Here is a 15,935-nt window from a genome sequence, read left to right as displayed (position 1 = left end):
CAAACTTTCCTAGGATTGTAAGATATAACCCAACTCAATCCATCACAACAATAATTGCTTGCTTATAATTTGAGAACATGTTTGTATGATCAATTCCCATGAATCCTCTATGACCCCATGATACCCTAGTGCTTTTTATCAATTGTTTACAACCCTTTTCAATTCATCTTACTTGTTTACTTTTATTGCTATTTAGTTTAGTGACCTTCTACATCAACCCAAATTGTGACACCCCTAAGACACCACTAGTTGCAATAGAAATCTCATTTCAATTCTCGTCCCTTGGGATCCGACCTTTACTTGCCCCTTTACTAATTGTAGAGTTGTTTGTGAAGCTATAAATTATGTTTTGGTCTAGGTGCTGCTAACGACAAGTTACCGAAAAGATTCACTCCGACCAAAAATGGCGCCGTTGCCGGGGACGGTGTTAACTTGATATATATTTTATTATATTGTTATTAGTTGTGTCTTTCTTTGCCTTGGGGAAGTAAAACTCCTCAAGGTTTGTTCTAATTGTTTTCGAGTTGTTTGATATTTTGCATGTCTGGAAGGTCACAAGGTGACTTGTTACCCTTTGATCGTGAAATTGAAAGAACTTTGACAACGAATAGAAGATTTTCTAGGAGAAATTTGAGAGGTATTGGTGAGGTTGTAGACATTCAACCAACTATTGAGTTCATCAACCCTTTTGCGAGAGAAGTTGAGGAGAACCTAACACAAAATACAACACAAAATCAACCCACAATGCCTATGTTTTCATCACATTCCGTACCCACCGAGGAGAACCTACCCAATGGTACTCCCACACCACAACATCTAACCGGAAATTTCATTGCCAATCCGCATTTATCCAATTAGTCAAAAGAAGCCAATTTGGGGGGATGCCTAGTGAAGACCCTAACTCTCATATGGAGGCTTTTTGCGATTATTGTGATGCGATTTCTCAAACCGGTGTAACTCAAGACCAAATTCGATGGGTATTATTTCCTTTTTCTCTAATTGGCACCGCGAAACAATGGTTGAAGAGCCTTGATAAGGCCACTCTTGGAATTGATTCTTGGAAAAAGTTGGCTCTAGCTTTCTACAAAAAGTTCTACCCACCGGAAAAGACTATAATGCTAAGAGCTCAAATTACGGGTTTTAAGCAAAGGGATGAAGAATCTTTGTATGAAGCTTGGGAGTGGTTCAAACGAATTTGTCGCTCATGTCCTCACCATGGACTTAGCGAGTGGTTCTTGGTACAACAATTTTGGAACGGTCTATATGAAGATTCAAGGAACATTCTCAACATGGGATCAAATGGAATGTTCACCGAAGTTGATGACAATCAAACTTGGAACAAAATTGAGGAAATGGCGGTCCATAACTCACAATATAGTAGACCTCGCAAGGCTACTAGAGGAGGAAAGCATGAAGTGGACTCCGTTACTCAATTGGGTGCTCAACTTAGTGCTCACATTGATACCATCAATTTGAAGTTTGAAAAGGCTATGGCTAGACTTGAAGAAGCCTCAAAATCACCAAAGCATCATGTTAATGCCATGAAGGCATCTTCATAAATCCCAAGTGGGATATGTGAGAATTGTGGAACTTTGGGACATGACCCAAGTGAATGTAGGGGAACAAATGAACAAGTGAATGCTTTCCAAGCATACAAGAGTGGTACCCCTTACTCCAACTATTACAATGAAAACACCAAATTCCATCCAAATCTCTCATACAAAAGCCAAAATGTTCAAAACCCTCAAACAACATACACCCCACCTCCCATGAGAAACTAAAATCAAAGACCCTTTTACAACCAAAACCAAGGTTACCAAAATCAATCTCTATACAATCAATAAAATGACCAAGGATTTTATGTTCAAAAAGCGGTCCTTCAAATGCAAAAGAATCAACAAGAGTTTTTCACTCAAATGCAAAAGGATAGTCAAGCAAAGGAAACCACCATCAACAACATCCTAGCTCACACCAAAATGTTGGAAACCCAATTGACTCAACTAGCATCTTCAAGCTCACAAAGACAAAAGAGGCAATTACCACCTCAAAGTAATCCCCCAAGACATGAAACGGTTAGTGCCATTCACTTGAGAAGTGGTACAGGGTATGAAGCACCGAAGAAGCAAATTGAGGATAAAGTTGTGGAAGCTAGTGACAAGGAAGAAATTGTGCAAAACTCCAAGGATGGAGAACCATCAAAAGAAGAAATCTCAAAGAAAAATGAAGACAAGGTCAAGGAGAAGGAGCCCATTGTGATAAGACTTCCTTTTCCAAGTCGTCAAGCCAAGCCCAAATTTGATGACCAACTTGGAAAATTTATGGAAATTGTGAAGAATTTGGAAGTCTCAATTCCTTTCACGGAATTAATCAATCACGTGCTGGCCTATGCGAAATACATGAAAGACATCCTCACAAAGAGAAAGTCGATCCGGAAGCTTGAGACTATCGCTTTCACCAAGGTGAGTAGTGCAATACTTCAAGGGAGTTCACCTCCAAAGCTCAAGGATCCGGGAAGCTTCTCAATACCGTGTACCATTGGCGACACCACAATCAACAAAGCCTTATGTGATCTAGGGGCTAGTGTGAGTGTTATGCCGTACTCGGTGAGTAAAAGGTTCGGGATGGGAGAGCTTAAATGCACCAATATCACACTCCAAATGGCCGATAGATCGACGAAGACACCATTAGGGATATGGGAAGATGTTCCCGTACTGTGGACAAGGCCCTCGGGAACTGCGTCCGCGGGATCCACACTAGGCATAATCGACTCGAGGTTCTTTCGAATCGAATTAAGACAAATTATAGTCGCCACCAAGTTTTTTGGGAACTTGGAACCGTTCAAGTCAACTTTACACCTTTCATCGAAAAGCATAAAGCCAATCGACTACGAGTGATTAAAGATAAAGACTTGTACCCTATATCACTCGATTTGAATGACTCTCGTAATCCAATGGTATTTAGACGCATCCACAAACCATAGATCTTGAGTAAGGGGTGAGGGTACGTGTTAGGAAGCCCATAAGGACACCTAACCCCGCCCGTCAATAACGGCCTCTACTAAGTCAAGTATTGGATTTCAAACAAGGTCATAGCTACCACGATATATGATATGCAAACATCGTTTTTAAAACCCTAACATGTGAAGTTTCTATGTCGATTTAGATGCAACTAAACTAACTTTGTCAAAGTTGTAATTTAGCATGTGGATTGATTGATCTAACAACATATAAACGAAACAAACAAGGCTTGATGGGAATGGGGGAGTCGTTGGGATCTACCCTATTACAACCCAGGCATTTCATGCCGACACAACGAGGAATTAAAGATACAACTCGATCTAAATAAAATTGCTATATACGACACCATACATGGCCATTCGGCCTAGGGAACCGTGCACAAAGGGGTGGCCCACGGCTCACATGACTCACAGCCTTGGGTCACTCCTCGTAATGCGTGCTTTCACTTAATGTTATCGAATTAGACATTGGGTCACACACCAAAGCATGCATTAGCATAAATCGGGCCATGTTGCTTTAAACAACATGCGATTTACTACGCTCTTACTTGCATTGGGGCACAACCATCTAACCAAACAAGACTAAGGTTTTCAGAAGAGGTTTTGACTCGATAAAAGTAAAACTAATTACAAACAAGCTACCAAACATGACTCGATAAACAAAGTAATTACAAGATACGAAATAACGAGATAAAGATAAGAAAATAACGAGAAAAGGACCACAAGGACACGGCCAAACACGACCTACACGTTCTATCATACCCTAATTCTTAGGTTAGATTCATTATGTTAGATAGATGACTGCGAAACGGGTTAGGAAACAAGTTAGAAAACAAGTTAGAAACGACGTTGATCGATTGAAAAGATGTCTTGCAAACGTGTATTCTACACGGCCTAAAGGGGTCCAATTAGGTCAAATTCGCTAATTAATTTAACTCATTAAGTGTTAATAAGACGGTGCTAATCACGCACTCTTATACTAGCGAGAAATTAGGTGAAAGAGAGAGATGCATTCAATTAAGTTACAGAATCGTCAGTTGATTTTTAAAGCTATGTCGATGTACCCTAACGTGTCTAATTAGGTTATTAAATTGATCTAATGTCATTTAAACGAGTTATGTGTTAACAATCAGAGGTCATACTAACATGTGAATGGTCCTAGAGTGGGTCGAATTGCACGAAACAAAAGAGGGGTCAAAAGCGAAGAGCGAAGTTAGAATTCGTTTTATTAATGCCCTACCTTGAACACGAGGATATGTAAATGAGACGGGGGTTACGACCGACTGATGTAGTGGTTTCTTTCCCATCTCAAGTCAACGCGGGTGTTCATGGTGGTACTTTAACTCATACTCGGACTAAACTAGTTTCATTGTTAATGATAACAATCGATAAACAAAAACGATAAACAAACAACGAACTATAAAAAACAAACATAAAAAACGAAATAAAAGAGAGAAAGAGGAGGATTTGATGCACCCTCAACCTACATGTATCGTTGACACCGTCTTGGGTCGTAATCGATGGTAGATTTTATCTCGAGAGGCCGTCGTCGACGAAGAAACAAAGCAAACAACACGTTTTTTGCAAATCTGGACAGCAACTTTCAAACAGCGATTTCTCTCTCGTTTCACGGTGAAAATTCGATTTAAAAGATGTTTTGAAAACTAGAAAGAGAGGAGAACAGAGATCTTAAAACAACCGCTGCTCGTTTTGAATTATTGGGCACGAAAAACGAGCACAAACAGAACTGGACAGACAGGAAAAGCCGCGAAAACAGAGTGTATAACACTCTGTTTTTCGAGGGAATTCGTGTACTCTCAAGGGCAATTTGGCTCGTAAATCTTTGTCTAATGTGTAGATGGATGTTGTGTGGTTAATTAGGAATAAGAAACTCGAATTTTGATGGAGGTTTGAAGGGAGAACGAACGGTTTCAAAGAGGACACACAAACTGATTCTCTGTTTGTATGTCGGTTTTGTCTAGGGTTTTTGAGAGGCAATTAGGGTTTGTTTCTGGAGTTTAAAGCTTGTAAGTGAAGGTAGTATGTATGGAGATCTTAGAGGAATGAATGTATGGTGAAGGGGTGGTATTTACAAGGAGTTAAGGTAGGGTAAAACTGGGAGAGGCAGACGGGCTCATTCACGCATAACTGCTGTCCAGCAGCTTTTGTGAGGGTTTGAGAGGCTTTGTGACGGGTTTTTGATGCGTGTCTATAATATGATGTTTTACATCTTTATTTCCACGCATTTTATGTCTATTATTAGTAGTTTATTCTACTATTTGCCCCCTTTTCGTCGACTTCCGCCTTTTTATGTAATATTGCAGATTATCGCGGACTTTAGTAGATAATGAGCCAAATCCGTCCCAAAGTGTTTAGCATAGGATTTTACATAGAGTAGTGACTCGAGGAATGAGCTTGGTGCGCGTTTCAAGGCCTAAAGATAGCAAAAGCATGGGTGCGTACGAGTTTAACAAGCAAGTAAGCACTTCACGATGTTCCAGCCTGCTTCAGATGGCTATATCTCGAGTTCTAGGGCAGATAATTGAGTGATTCCAATTGGAGGTGAAAGCTTATCCTCTTAGCTTTCCAAAGCCGCGTAGAACGCCTGATTTGACCAAGTAACGAAGAAATGGCAGCTGTTTTAAGATCGTTGCGCGCTGCAGAATTCGTCAGAATGCACTACTGTACTGCACCTTTGGTCGATCGACTGGCCTACTTGGTCGATCGACCAGAGCGCGAGTTCCAGAAGCTACTGTTCAGCTATACTCAGTCGATCGACTGGGTCTTGTGGTCTATCGACCAGTTTATGCTGCAGCGAGATTTGTCTGTGCGAGACTTAGTGATTAGTCTTTTATCTTTTATTTATTTATTTAGGAAATAATAATCTCTTATTATATATAAGAGAGACTTCTAAAACCTAAAGGCGGGATTATCATTCCTTTACTCAGTTTTCAGTTTTATGTTTTGTTTTGGGAGGCTGCTTGGAACGGCTCTTCGTTGCTTCTTCTTCCTCCAATTTTATTTGTAATTTCTACTCTTAATCTTTCAATAATTACTCTTTTGCTTTCTTGTTTATTTGTTGTTATTAGTTATTGCTTTTAGTTAATTTGTTTTATGTCTTTTTATTTATTCAATTCAATTGCTATGTCTTCTTATTTAGTTTATACGCATCTTATTGTTATTTCAATTATCAATATGAGTAGCTAGATTTCCTTCGCTAGGATGTGAGGGGATCTATGGTGTAGACGGCTTAGGATGTTGTAGGATTGTTTAGGTCGGTAATTTCTTTATCATAGTTATTTAATTGCTATATTTAATGAGGAGACCAAAAGGAGAATTGTTAATTGACTTGGGAATTCTAGACCTAGATCGAGAGATTAGAATAGAATAGACCTAGAAAACTATGATAATTAGTCTACCCTTGAGACCGAAAGGCAATAGGAATTTCTTGAGACCGAAAGGAGATAGAAGTTGCAGACTTAGCTACACTGACCAGAACGAAAGTTAGTTAGTGTGATTTAGGGAGGGAATTCAGACCGAAAGGGTGTTTCCTGTTGATAGTGGACCGTGAGGGCCTGTCATTTACCCGAATACCGTATTCATATCAGACCTACTTTAGATTAATGCCGTCGAAACTGTAGTGAACCGATCGTCCTAGCTATTTCTCTATTATTGTTTTCATCTTTTTACAGCATTTTATTTCACTTGCAATTTAGTTTCAAACCAAATCAAAATCCCCCTTTAATTGTTATTTCAATAGATTAAAAATTAGCAAACATAATTAACCTTGTCTCTCTGTGGTTCGACCCGTACTACCACTAGCTTCTGTTAGTTTAGTTCGGTTTTATAAATTTAAATTTTGATACTAAACGACGGTATCAAATTTTGGCGCGTTGATTCGGGGAGACGGTATAATTTTGTTTGCTTTATTTTTAATTTATTTTTCTTGTCTCAAGGAACTTTGGTTCCTTGAGACCGTTGCTTACTTTTGCTTCTAGTTTTGCTTTTGCAGAAGTTAGAAGTAAGATTTTGAGAGGAAGACTTGAGTACTCTCATTCTGGCAAGCATGACTACTATATCTGATAATCTTCAGCCGACAGTACACGACCTTCCAAAAGGGTTTACTCCCCCTTTTGTAATTCGTCCTTCCTATATCGAATTGGTGGAGCTAAATCAGTTTGCTGGTCTACCAGATGAGGATCCTTGGAAGCATATGGAATTATTTACGGATTATTGTTGTTCCATACCCGCATCTACTGGAGTGACACAAGATGAAGTTAAGGAGAAGATGTTTCTTTACTCTTTGAAAGATTCTGCGCGTCAGTGGTATCGCTACCTTGATAAGGTAGTAGCTAGAGTTACAGACTGGACATCTCTGGCACTGGCTTTCTGCAAACATTATATTTCGCCTGCGAAAACCAATGCTTTAAGAGCTCAAATTTCAAATTTCCAGCAAGGACCCGATGAGGAATTTCATGAAGCATGGACCCGTTTTAAGAAGCTGGTTCGATCTGTTCCTCACCACGGTTTTGAGGAGTGGTACCTTTGCGACCAATTTTATAATTCTTTGTATGATGACTACAGAGTCATCCTTGATTCGGCTGCAAATGGTAGATTTCGAAATAATGTAGCTTATGCTAAGGGTTGGAACACTATTAAGGAGATGGCAGTCTATAGAGCCGAGTTTGGAAGTTCGCGTGGAAATTCGCGAAAACAAAGTGATGAAATGAGTGCCGTTGTGACACTCATTACTTCTATTACTGCCCGTCTCGAGAAGCTCGAGACCTCTGAAGCTTCTAAGGAAAGAGTTGAAATTCCCGTTCATAACTCAAATGAGATCGAGGAATTGAGGGAAATGGCCTGAGGCCTTTTGGTTCAAGTGGCGAATATGGAAGCAGCCGGTATTGAGTCCTCAAGGAATTTTGTGAAACAATTGGAGAACATGGAGGCTAAGCAAGCTGCTAATTCTTCAAGCAAATGTGAAGGGCCGGTTGAGACGATCAATGCCATCAATCTCAGGAGTGGCCTTTCTTATGAAAGTCCCGACGAGCCAAAGGAAGACTCGGGAAATGATGAAGAAGCTCGTTTAAATTCAGTGCGGAAACGAGTTTGAATGCGACTTCTAGTCGATCGACCAACATTCTCGATCGATCGATCAAGCGTCGAGATAAAATAGTTTCGATCGAAACTATTCACACCGATAATCTGGTCGATCGACCACCATTGTCGATCGATCGATCGACTCACTGACGAGATTAATTCGAGCGAAACTGTTCATGCCAGCCAAGTTGGTCGATCGACCACTAATATCGATCGATCGATCGACCTCCCGATCTGAGACGCAAACCCGCAAATTAATTTGCATGATTCTATACTCATTGATGATTTAACGGAAGTTTTAAGCTTACGGAAGCCGAAGGTTGCTGATCCTACGGCCAGTGTTGTAGTCCCGTATCCGGAGCATTTGAAGAATGCAAAGTTGGAGCGTCAGTTCGACAAATTTTTGGAGATCGTCAAGAGCCTTGAGGTAACTATTCCTTTCACTGATCTAATTACCCAAGTACCGTCTTATATGAAGTTTATGAAAGATATTTTATCCCGTAAACGACATATAGAGGATCATCATGTAGTAGCTTTCACTGCGACGGGCACTGCCCATCTTCAAAATAAGCTGCCAAATAAAAAATTTGACCCGGGTAGTTTCTCCATATCTTGCTGTATTGGGACCCACTTGGTCGATAACGCCCTATGTGATACAGGGGCTAGTGTCAGTGTTATGCCGTTGTCTCTTGCTAGGAGACTTGGTTTCACTAAATTTCGTACATCGATATTACCGTGCGGATGGCCGATCGTACCCAATCACGGCCAATAGGTATTTTAGAGGACATACGTGCGAGATAGGGAAATTCTTTATTCCCATTGACTTTTTGGTTTTGGATATTCCCGAAGACCGACACACTCCTATCATTTTAGGACGACCATTCTGCGCGCACTTTGTTGGTGCGGTGATAAATTTCGGGGATAGGACCATGACTGTGCAGGTAGGGGATGAAAATTTGACCCTTTACCAGACCGGCGTTCATAAGGCACCGATGCAAGTCAAACCTTGTGACGCCATATCCTCTATAGATTCCATTACGGATCCTCCTTTAATTGTTATTTCAATAGATTAAAAATTAGCAAACATAATTAACCTTGTCTCTCTGTGGTTCGACCCGTACTACCACTAGCTTCTGTTAGTTTAGTTCGGTTTTATAAATTTAAATTTTGATATTAAACGACGGTATCAGTTTTCTTGGTGGTTAAGGTAAGGTAATATGGGTAGGATACTAGGGTATGGGTTAGGGTTAATGGGCACGGGTTTTGGTGGTGTTTGGAGCGGGTTTTGGGCTCGGGATTTGGCACGCAAAACAGGGGGGCTGCTGTTTGTGTTTTTATGCGGGCTGTTGGGGAGGATTTGGGATTTGGGCCGTGGTTATGGGGTTCGAACTGGGGTTGGATGGGTAGAGGCTTAGGTTGGTTAGTGTACTCGAGATTCGTGCCAACTCGTAAAGAAAACGGGCTCAAAAACCGAGCTATAATCGAGCTCCAAAACACGTGTTTAAACAAGTTTTCGATTTTTAAATCGATTTTTCAAATCAATTAACACATTAAAAAAAATGACTTTTCAAATCAAATATACTCATAAAATGATTTTTCAAATCAATTATTTATTTTATTTTCAATAAAATAAACTTGAGAAAATAAATTCTAAAAAAGCTTTAATTTAAATATCATTTAAATTAAAATACTCCGTCGACAACGCTCATTCTACATCGTAAAAGGAACCCAAATAATGACAATGACAACTAGTAAATGCATGTGTCCTATCATCATCGGGTGTTTGTCGGGTTCTCTATAAATTCCAATATCGACGGATACGGGTATCTACAGAGCCCCCACTTTGACTGAGGCTTGGACAAGGCGAAAGTTAAAGTATACCCCAGGTCCCTCTCGACCAGAGGATTCCGCGGGTCGTTTATAGTCCATTAGACTTGCGTATATAAGCTCGCCAGCCATAAGAAGAGATCATACCTGAAACTTCGTCGGAGATTAACTCTTGCTTCTGTTGCGTCAAATTGTCATCGTTGGTCATCGACCCATAAATTGCATATATGGTGGGTTGAGCCTTATCCTTAGGCGCCTACGTATCCGTTTCTGACGGAATCAAACCCGCGTCGTAGTTCGGCAACTGCTGACACATGCCCAAAATTTTATCATCTGCTGGCGTTTGTCCAAAATTCATCATCTGCTGACATTTGCCCAAAATTTATCATCTACTGGCAGGTGCCAAAATGGGACGGGACTTTCCGAGGAGGTTGCCGCCGCTTTCATCATTTGCTTTCAGCTGCGGAATTCTTCCATTTCATACTCTTGTGTTTGAATTGAATTCTTGGTGGATGTCATCCTTTACATCTTGATAATGGTCTCTGAAGCCAACGGCTTCAGAGCCCCCAGTTTGTGATGGCTCTAAAGTTGAAGCATATCCTGCTATATTTGAAACATAGAAAAAAATGTACCAGCAATAATCATCACATAAGCACATCTGGATCATCGATCTTAAAATTGGATCACTTGAAATACTGGGTCATCGACCCGAAAATTGAATTTGAAAATTTTGAATAATTGGGCCATCGACCTGAAGTTTAAATTTGACATCACTTGGTATGTTGGGCCATCGACCCTTCAAAATTAAATTTGAAATTTTGAATGATTGGGCCATCGACCCGCAAAGATTCTACTACTTGGATCATCTATCCACAATTCGCAAAAAGTTTTTGGAACTTTGAATAGTTTTTGAAATTTTTTTTTGAAATCGAACCTTGATGGGTGAGCATGAAACACGACTCAGACACTCTGTATAACCTGTAAACCACGTGGGCGTAGCCCGCTACCGTCACAACAACAACAACAACAACAACATCAGAGCCTTAATCCCAAAATGATTTGGGGTCGGCTGACATGAATCATCCTTTCGAACCGTCCATGGGTGAACGCACGCCTCAAAATGCGAATAAAAAGGGAAGATGAAAAACAAAAAGGGAGAACGAAAATGTAATGGAAAGTCAAGGTGAACTTAGAGGTTTTAAAATCGAATTCCGTCTTTCTTTTATAAAAATTTAAAATTTAAATCGAGAGAAAAGATTAAAGCGATTTTTAAAAACCGAAATAGAGTTAAGGATCCGGAATGAACCAGGTAAAAACTATAAGAAAGTGGTTGTTGAAAAAGTGTGTAATAAAGGAGAGAAAAATAAATAACTTAATTTCTTTAAATTAAAGAAATAAAAAACACTAAATCTGTCAAAAACATCAAAAAACTAAAAATCCACATGTATCCTTTCCCTCCATTGTGCCCTCTCCGTCACCATACTCTCCTCAAGCCCCAGAACTCTCATATCGTGCTCTATCACTCTCAACCATGTCTGTCTCGGTCTTCCTCTGCCTCTAAGGACCTTTTCTATTCTCCAAGTCTCCAGCCTCCTAACTGGTGCGTCCATAGGTCTCCTTCTTACATGGCCAAACCATCTTAATCGGTTTTCCATCATCTTGTCCTCTATTGGCGCCACTTTTACCTTTTCCCTAATCACCTCATTCCTTAACCGATCTTTCCTTGTATGTCCGCACATCCACCTCAACATGCGCATCTCCGCCACACTCATCTTTTGAATGTGACAATGTTTCACGGCCCAACACTCGGAGCCGTAAAGTAGGGCAGGCCTAATTGCCGTTCGATAAAATTTTCCCTTTAATCTTTGGGGCATATCTTTATCGCATAGAAACCCTGAAGCACTCTTCCATTTCAACCATCCCGCTTTAATTCTGTGAGCCACATCACCGTCTAACTCCCCATCTTTTTGAATAATAGATCCTAGATATCTGAAGAAATCCGAACCCTCAACAACATTCCCATCGAAAATAATACTCCCCGCCTCTGTCGATCTCAACCCCGCCACCTTAGTGAACTGACACCTCAAATACTCAGTCTTACTCCTGCTCAGCCTGAACCTACCGTAAAACAAAAAAAAGAAAATAAAACCGTAAGTGTGCACGAGTTTTAATTCAATTATTGACTCTCTGGGGGTAGAAATGTAAATTGGCCATTCTGGCGCCAAAAGATGGCAAATGGAAATCACAAGGTCGTCGAACTTGGGACGGAGATATCGTATGGCATGGGCGTGCTCCCGAGGGTACATGGGAATCAAGATCACTTGGCATTGACAAGGTGGATTAAACTCACAGAGCAACAACGTTGGCTTCGCCCAGACACTAAACACAGACTGATTTTATGAGAACACTTAGACATCACACATCACTCTTGTTGGGAACATTCTGTCACTCTTCTCCTCGCCTCCTTTCTTTTCAGCGAGTATTCATCATTTCTTGCCACCGCCTTCTTTCTTTTCAGCGGGCTTTTACTATTTTTCTTCCACGCCTTCTTTCTTTTCAGCGGGTTATTCATATTTTCTGGTCCTAACACAAACCTACATCTATATGACTCGGCATCTTTGCCTAAACCGTTCGATAAAGCTCATTCTGAGACTCGATACTATTTATCCGAACCTATATCCTCATCCTAGTCTACATCGAGTGCTAAGACCGACTCAAACAAAGGTGGCTTCATTTGGACTTGGTTAAGACCCGTAAGAAACCGACAAGATGACAACTTGGTTGATGAGTGCATTGAATCCCTTATTCTGAAGGACTGCCTACGTATTCGCGTGGAGCGAAATCAAATCCGACGTAGTTCGATCGAGGTGCATTAAATTGGCATTTTGATTGTGTGTACACACTCGAAGGTTTCACCTAAAGTATCATGTCGTATCCCATTCTAGCCTGTAAGGTACTGTTAAATCCCGTGTCTAGGGTTGGTACAAAAAGGCTTGGATCTTTTGGGATGTGGAGCTTGGTAAAAATAGGTTTGAAAGGTAAACCATCATTCTGAAGGTTCGTTTTTGTGGTGTTAAGGCCAAGGGCTATGGCTTATAACGTGGTTGGAAATGGTGTCTCAGGTTTGATGAAACCCGAGTACAAAATGGGTTGGGAATCGATGTGGGTTCAAATTTCCATGTCTGGATCCTAAAGGCTTGGGTGTACTAACAGAACAAGCGGAATGATTCTCAAAATTCTTGACTATCCCCTTGTAACTGTCTCAGGAAGGACTTAGAGGGTAAAGAGGTCACTACTTACTCTTTTGGGCTTCGCCCATTGAACCTCAACTATGGGTACTTGACTTGAATTTTGGCTTCCGTAACTTCGACATTCAACCAAAAAGCATTCCGCAATAACTTCAACATCTTTTTTCTTTTTTCTTTTTCTTTCATCTCTTTTTCATTTTTTTTTTCATTTTTCCAATTTTTCTCTTTTTCTCGTTTTTTCATTCTTTTTCATCTTTTTTCTCTCTTTGAAAATGGACTTCTATTCATTCTCTTAGTCATAAATGGATACACCTTGAAAACTGGGCTTCGCCAACTAGTTTGGGTAGGAACTAACAATTCCTTGTTAGACGGGTTGATATCTTCTCCCTTCGAGATGGGATGATTTTGTGGGGATGGGCTTGCCTTCCATCATCGATAGGGAAACCAGGAGCTAGTCCGGGTTCATCATAGAATCATCTAAAGGCTTGCGTTAAGCATTTGTTTTGATGGAGGTTTTCTACCGCCAGACATGGAATAGGTAAAGGAATCAAACACAGGATCCTAGTGTACCTTACATTTTGAAACGAGACATATTTCCACCCCAGGGATGCCTTTGAGTGTGTTGTGCGTTTTATCATATTTCGAAATGATTGAGGATGGGAAACAAGACATATTTGGAAACGAAACTGCAACTTTTATTGGGAAGGCAAATTCTTAACAGACTCGAAGGAACGATTCCTAGGACACACCCTAGGTCATCGTGGAACAAACGACTCAACTTCAAGAAAAGAAAGTCCTAGACTCGACTCGACTAAGATAAGAAAACAGATCCCGACTCATAATTTTCAAATATGGTCATGAGCTTTCCCTTATTTAGCTGTCAACTTAGATGCTCGGCTCTTGTCCTTGATCTCTTTGATGGTCTGCCTCCATCCCGAGGTAGTCCTCTGAGGATCTACGCCAGTGATAAAGGTTGGTGAACAGAATTGTCTTTTATTAACTTCGTTAACGAGAGGAGTACATTCTAGAGCAAGACTCCCGACTTGAATTTCATTCTTCGGGTTTGCAAAGAATTCAAAGCAATCCGCAAATATCTTCCCGATAAACACCTCTTTCAAGTGACATGGGCGGATAAGATGGGAATAATCGACATTGTCTTCGACAGAAACAAAGTTGGCGTGATCGCCAAATGGATTGGTGATGTTATTGGGTTTTATGGCTGGGATTGGGAGCGTTCCATTCTCAATCATGTCTTGAATTTCGTGCTTCAGTCAATAACACTTTTCAGTATCATGGCCTTTCCCTTGATGAAAGGCACAGTAGGCATTTGGTTTATACCATTTACCTTGTTGATCAGCAGGAGGGTCCGGAGTTGGACCAATAGGCTTCAGCTTTCCTTGGGCTATGAGCCTTTGGAGAGCGTATGTATAAGTGCATCCGATATCGGTGAATGCCCTTGGAGCTTGGCGCTGCGGTTTCTTCGATTGCCCTTCTAAGAGATTGATGGCTTCATCAATATGGGTGGTTGCTGGGGCCTTGGCCTTAGATGATGAGGCCCCTTGGTACCCTTTCGGCTTTTCAGCCTCTGCCCTTATGACATCATCTTCTACCTTTATCCCGATTCTTATAAATTCTTTGAAAGAGCCAAAATTCTGGTATTTCAGAGCATTGTGGTAAATAGGTCGTAGATTCTTTACGAACTTATCTACCATTTCAACTTCGTCAGGCTTCTTGGCTAATTTCATGCTTTCAGCGCGCCACCTTGCAAGGAATTCAGTAAAGCCTTCTTTGTCTTTCTGTGTCATCACCTCCAATGTTCTTATGTTGTTTTGAATCTCGACATTATCAGCAAAGTGCTTGTAGAACTCCACCGTAATATCTTCGAATGTGGGGAAGTTCTTAAGGTCCAGATTGTAGAACCACGCCTTCGGGTGTTCATCCAGAGATTGAGCGAAAATTTCAGAGAGCATGTCAGCAGGTACTCCCTTCAGTGCTAAGTACCCCTTATAGGCCTTAACATGGTGGACTGGATCTTCTGTGCCCTTAAACTTTGGGATATCAGTGAGTACCATGTTTGTGGGCAACTTATCCTGAACTGGGGCATAGGCCCTAGCATTTTCGTAGTGGATGTTCTTCCCCTGGGAGAATTTCAGACGGTCCTCAATGAACTTGAACCGTTTCTCCAGATCAGTCAAAGGTGGGGTAGATGAAGAGGAATCTTCACCAAGCTTGGATTCGATCACATCCATTCTGGCCATCATGAGGTTCACGGCCTCAGTGAGTTTGTTAACAGCATCTTCCATTGCTTGAAGTCGGGTTTTTGGCAGCCTTTCTACAAGAAAACCCAGAACCGAGTCAATATTTAAAGTAAGAGCCCCTGCACACTTAAGGACACGACACCAACTTGACTCAAACAAAGACTCGACTTATGATTGACTAACCAAAAGGTTCGACTCACGGTTGGATTTAGACCTTGATTCATTTTAGACTCGACAAAACGACATGACTCAAGCTGTCATAGCTCGATTCTAAACTGGACTCGGTGTGACTAAACCCGTGATTGGACCAACATAGTCCTTAGGTTCGAGTGAAACGTCCTAAAGGGCCTAGCTTGGACGTTTCTGTGGACTATCCTAGACCAAATGGTCGACCAACATGACTCAAAGCCCAAGAGGTGAGCTTGGGTGACCCAACAGAGTCGTGTTCTAGACTCTTGGAACGGAAAAACGCCTGGCCTAACACGG

The 15,935-nt window shown here is 41.0% G+C and overlaps 1 non-coding gene across 1 annotated transcript; it reads right to left on the bottom strand.

Moving 5' to 3' along the window:
* Positions 1 to 1,115: 1,115 nt before the first annotated feature.
* On the bottom strand, positions 1,116 to 1,222 carry LOC141610279 (small nucleolar RNA R71). Its single transcript, XR_012528182.1, has one exon. It is a non-coding gene; the product is annotated as a small nucleolar RNA R71 (small nucleolar RNA).
* Positions 1,223 to 15,935: the final 14,713 nt, after the last annotated feature.

This window comes from Silene latifolia, chromosome 10, assembly GCF_048544455.1.
Source record: "Silene latifolia isolate original U9 population chromosome 10, ASM4854445v1, whole genome shotgun sequence".
Classification (NCBI taxonomy): domain Eukaryota; kingdom Viridiplantae; phylum Streptophyta; class Magnoliopsida; order Caryophyllales; family Caryophyllaceae; genus Silene; species Silene latifolia.
The sequence above is the reverse complement of the archived record's forward strand: the minus strand, read 5'-3'. Positions and strand labels throughout refer to the sequence as shown.